Here is a 6000-nt window from a genome sequence, read left to right as displayed (position 1 = left end):
GCCTAATATATTCGATAGAGACCTAGAAGACATAAGTCCTACGTCAGATCTATAGGATATGTTATTCCAATGCGCAGAGCCTATTGGGAAAATAGGAACTGCACTACACTCTACTGTGTCAAATTTGGTATTACTGCCCTCTGTAATAAGGGTGGGCGTAAAATCCGTTTCGCGGGCGAATGTGCGGATTTTCCACAATTTTGCGATCCGCGAATCTCGCGAAATCGCGGTAAAATCCGCGAATCAGCGGGGACGAATTTTCAGCCAAGCAAAGGTGACAGCAGCAGGTGCAAAAGTTGAACCTAATTTCTTTGTAACTTTTTACAAAAGGGTTACAAACAAATTAACTGCAACTTGGACACCTGCTGCTAATTGCTTCCTGGCGCCTCGTTGCCTACTTGCAACTATTCTCTGACCCTGCTCTGACCCTTGAAGCAGGGTCAGAGAATAGTTACAAGTAGGCAACGAGGTACCTGTCCAAGGAATTAAACCTCATCAGGAAGCACTTACAGATATAAAAAACAGGAAGAAGGGAGAGGATGGAAAATACACCCATTTTTAGTTGTCAGGAGGGGTTAAACTAAAAGAGACCTTTACAGCACAATTTTCATATGCATTTTGCTAAAAATAAAAAGCTGTATGTTCTGTAGGGGCAACTCAGGAATCTGGCCCTTCAGAGATCCGGCCTCTCTTTCTTTCTCTCGTTCTCTCTCTTTCCCTCTCTTTCTCTCTATCTATCTATCTATCTATCTATCTATCTATCTATCTATCTATCTATCTATCTATCTATCTATCTATCTATCTCTCTCTCCCTCTCCCATAAACGACTGCATGGGTAACTTCGCTAAGCAAGCGGCTCGCGAAGACGCAAAAATCCCCGCGAACACGCAAAAAACCTCGCGAACACGCAAAAAACCTAAAATCCGCAAATTTGCACATATTCGTGAATTTTGCGGATCGCGAATTCGCAAATCCGCAAATTTGCGGATCGCGAATTCGCAAAATTCGCCCATGCTTACTCTGTAAGTAATGCTAACATAACATAAATCCTCTAAGAAAACTCATGTTAGCACTACTCTTCGGAACAGTATCTCATAATTTAGGTAAATATTTGGTCACTCAAGAATGGCCAGTGCTGTGCAACACAGCCTACAAGAAACCTAGAAAATATCCCCTTTGTGATTGTTAATTTCCACATGAGGGACAGAAAGGACAGAAAAAGGTGAAACTCAGTTACAAAGTTACAGAGTCTGAAAACAGGCCTTCAGGCTTGGTAAAGACTACCCTCATCCTCTAATCAGTGGCCTTCTGGTCAAGGGAGTGAGGTTACTATGGGGGGCCAAAATAACCCTATCATCAATACCCACAGGGGGGGTGAATATGGGTGGCCCCAAATGTACCCTCCGTTGCAGCCCTTCAAATTCTATCCAAATCAATAACCGCCATTTTTAGGGAGAGGCAGGGGAAGGGGCAGGCAGAAAGGACAGAGAGTGCAATGGCAAGATCTCAACTAGAGAGTAACCCGGAGCATGTCCTGAGAAACCCAACCAGGGAGCAGCAAGGACTGAGTCTGATGATGGACTTGACAGATATAGTCCTTAACAATGACCAAATTAATGTTCTCAGAAAAGGATTAGGATATGTCCCAACAAATCAAGTTGACCTCTTTAAATTGAGATGCGAATTAGCAGAGTTTTTCAGGAACATACGCCTGAAGGTATTCTTTAACAAAGAGAGTTGAAACAGAGACCAGGAAGGAGACACTGGACTGAGACCAAAATCTAAATTTGTTCCGACATTAGCCCAGGTACCTCCAGAAATCTGGGTTTTTCGAACAAGCTGTCATTCGAGAATTAGAACAGTCAAATAAGGTCAACAGCAACAAAAGGTACAACAATCTGACCAATTCAGAACAACGGGCTTTACAGGATCTAAAAGAGGCCCCACATATCATTATAAGCAGATAAGGGTGGGGGCATTTTTATTCAAACTGAATAAACCTACAATACAGAGTGCCTCTGCCTTCTTGGTGATAGGGGGAATTATGAGATCCTTGCCAGCGATCCAATGGAGGCCTTACAGAGATAGATAAGTACCTATGTGTAGGAAGCAGTGAACAACTGGCGGATCAGTCAGAAAGATGAGCCCCCAAAGAATGGCAAATTGGCTAGTGACATGTACCACAAACTCACAGACAGAAACAACCTACCTGCTTTCCAGAGCTTTCATCCAAAATCATTGTGGGAGAATTTGCCCTACGGGCAATTCGTATGACTGAGAAGAAATTGCTCAGAGGAGGTCTCTTTTGATAAAGAGGAAGTAATACTTGGTCAGAAACGACAGAAACGACCATACCCAGATCATGTCATGAAAAGAGCATGGAACTTGAAAAGGAATAATCACAGAGAAGCCCTTTTGGAAACACACAAACAAAAGAAATTGGATAGAAATATCTGCGTTGCAACATTCAATACAGAGTCCAATCACATCAAAACAATAATTACCAAAAATTGGCGGATCCTCAATTCTAATGGGTTGGACCTCAAAAGTCCTCTTTTTACATTCAAGAAGCATGCTAGTATCAGGAACATTTTGGTACACACACGACAAGTTACAACCAGACACAATGACAAAGCAAATTTAACACCTTTGGGTTAACCCTTTGCATGTGGTTTTGCTAAGCCTCCCCATTAACTACTAACAGCAAAATGGTTGAGGTAGGTTTACTATCCCCATGGGAAGTGCGCAACCATACCACATGCAATTCTAATAATGTGATCAACCTCATAAAGTGCCAATGTGGCTTCTTATAGGTTGGGATGACAACCATGCGAGTCAAACTCAGGATCCTAGATCACATGAGCAACATTAGTTGTGGTAGGTTGACAACCAAATCGACAACCCACTTCCTCGAAATGCCATACTCTGAAAAGTATCTTAAATGGACAGTATTAGATAAACCATACATTCCCCAGTAACCTGGGACATTGCGCAGCTCCTTTTCGAACGTGAACAAAGATTGGTCCACAGGTTTAAAGGCAGTGACCAGGGACTAAATGATGCCATCCCTTGGTTCCATATGAATTACACTAGGTAAAACAAGGGAGGTGGTATATGACCTAGAAAAGGAAAGACCCAACCAGAGGGTGTTCTCTTAGCATGACACACTATGTATATATAAAGAGATCAATATTTAGGCTTGAGAGACAATAAGCCGCCTCATGTATTATCAAGGGGGGGTATCATGTGCATAGACATTCTTTTTCTCTCATAACTGAAATGTAGAGTACACAGGGCAGCTGGTTTAGACCTGTTTGTTATGATCCTGGTGCTGTGAAAATCATTGTTATATGGGGACTCAACAGTCATATAATGCAAGGGTCGGTCCAAAATGTGTGTGGTGGGGAAAAGGAGAAAAGAGAAGTGGCTGTCACTCCAGTTTGTTAGTTCAATTACCCCCATGGTATCTCATCATTTAGGCCAGTGATGTGGGTTCCTAGACGGAACACCCATCGTTGCTCCTTTTAAAACAGACTGGTCTCTGATTGGAGCTGTTCTATCACAGTCCAATTAAGGTTGTTTACACAGTGTTGTTTGTCCAAGAAATGAGTAGCCATCTTAGTAGTGCTTTTCTTGCACCTCACATTACTTTTGTGCTCACTCATTCGTACTTTCACTGCTCTTGTTGTCTTCCCGATATATTCGAGGCCGCAAGGGCAGGTGATCATATAGACCACATTTTTAATGTTACAGTAAGTCCGTTTCCTTTGGTCCCATTTCGTTCCGTTCCTGAATGTTAGCTGCTTGCTTTTCTTTGTGATGTGACAGCTGCTGCAGTTTCCACATGGAAAGTGCCCTTGTATGCCATGCAGGGATGGTGTGGGCGGTTGATTGTTTTTTGGACGGGTATGGCCTAGAATGTCCTTAAGGTTTTTGCCCCCGCCTATGTTCGCCCATGGCTAAGGTATTAGGCAAGCGTTATGAATGAATAAGGATACAGCCCCACAAGGGTTTATTACATGTCCCCTTGATGTTTTGTTTGAATAAGAGCATCCTTCACTTTTCGCCTCCTTTAAATAATTAAGACGCAGTGAACCGCAAACAGACATGGGCTTTATATCCGTAGGTATTCCATGCTTTTTGTTCTGCACTCTGCAACATAATTTGTGGGTAATTCCGAAATATTATTCCATATTCTGAAAGTCCGAATGCGAGTACTCTGGCTCTTTTAAAAAAGTGTGAGAGTCCTCTCGGAAGCATTGCATGTGCACATGCGTGTAAGCAAGACTCGTGCATCTCGTTACAGCGCATGTGCAAGGAGAGGTAAGCAGTCAGTAAGGGGGCATGCCCAGTAACAGCGCGCCTCACTACAACAGAAGAACGGCAACCAATACCACCACAAGCGCCGGAATACTCAAACATGGGCAAGGAATGAGTATCCAGTCATTAAATCCTAATTGACACCTAATTGACCATGAAACCAGATATAAATAGCGTGGCTCCCAACGCAATCCCGCATTCACAGCGGAGCCGCGTAGGGGGCAAGAAGGAGAAATCTCACGATTCCCAGGAGATTCAGATAGCAGACAAGCGGAAGGTCAACCAAAACTCTGTAAGTAAACTAGACCCTGAAACTGTGCATTACGTACAGGTAGCAGAACGGCACGAGAGTCCCCAACGTTAGAAGGCTAATGAGGCTCAAAAGATGGAGTAAACAAGTATGCATAAAAACGACTCTGATTACCCATCTCACAACATTATGTCTCAGAGTCACAGTAGTCCTAACAAAAAGAGCGTGTGCTTCATGTTTGATGTTTGTATGTCTTGTCCTCATTCCTTTTTTACAGGGCGCACCTTCACGAGTAGAATGGCAGTATTTGTCTAGTGATCGCAGTCCACACACAATATATATTTTTCTTCAGGTCACTGTACCATGAAAGAGATAAGGAGAAGATTGTAACATCATTGTTTTTTCCCCCTCTTTTCCTTAGGTTTTGCAAATTGCAGAAACCATCGATATTATTACTGTAGGTATATTTTAGCCTGCATTACATTTCACTTTCCTATAAAAATTACGGATTTTGAATAGAAAAACGTGGGTAAGGTTGGGATTTGTGCACCCCGTCCTGAAGAAGGAGTTCCACTCCGAAACATGTTGACGCACACAAGAGGTGATATACATTGTATCACATAAGCACCTCTTTTAACAATACCAGCCCATAAAAAATTTTGAGTCCACCCACGAGCCAGGTACTTTTTAATGTATCACTCACTTCATAACCCCACCACTCACTCACATTTTCAAACAACCCTCACATGCACCATACATAGTCATTGAAATAAGTGCTCCCACTCAGTTCGTAGGAAGTAGTACGCCGCATCCCGTAGAGGGGTGCGAAGACCCCAATGATGAAGCATGACACCAAGGGTCCTTATGGTGTGTGAGGGGTATTTTAAAAACTCTGTGTGCTCCCCACCACAGTAGGGAACACTCTTTACTCACTGGTGGATTCTTTTTGTTTATTCATATCCAGTTAGGGAGAACAAATCCACACGATTACTCTCTCTCTCCTTTTATGTTATTTTCATAGGCCCAAAAGTAGACAATATATGTTTGACTGTGTACGAATGTGGGAGAAAGAAGCTCTTGAATGAGTGAGAAGAGAGCAAGCCTTGATAGACAAAGAACAACGCAAAAATATCAATGCAAAAGCGCTGGAATTAAAAAATAAAGAAATGAAGGAGAAAAAAGAGAGAAAGGATAGGGAGCGTCATTTACAGGTAAATGGCCAATACCCCGTCTGGCGCCAACTCTACCCTCTCCTTAATAAACCTCAGGATGATTTCATTTTGCTAGATCGCTCTCCGCCTCCATATACTTTTCCCTCTGCCCCATCCCTGATTCTGATGATGATATTTTTCCTTTGGATCAGGATAAGTTAGGATTGGATGCTCAGCGAGAGACTCACTCTTTTCTGACTGCTGATCGTGTGGCCACTC

The sequence above is a fragment of the Lissotriton vulgaris genome, chromosome 1_1, assembly GCF_964263255.1.
Source record: "Lissotriton vulgaris chromosome 1_1, aLisVul1.2, whole genome shotgun sequence".
Classification (NCBI taxonomy): Eukaryota; Metazoa; Chordata; class Amphibia; order Caudata; family Salamandridae; genus Lissotriton; species Lissotriton vulgaris.
This window is presented reverse-complemented; position numbering follows the sequence as displayed.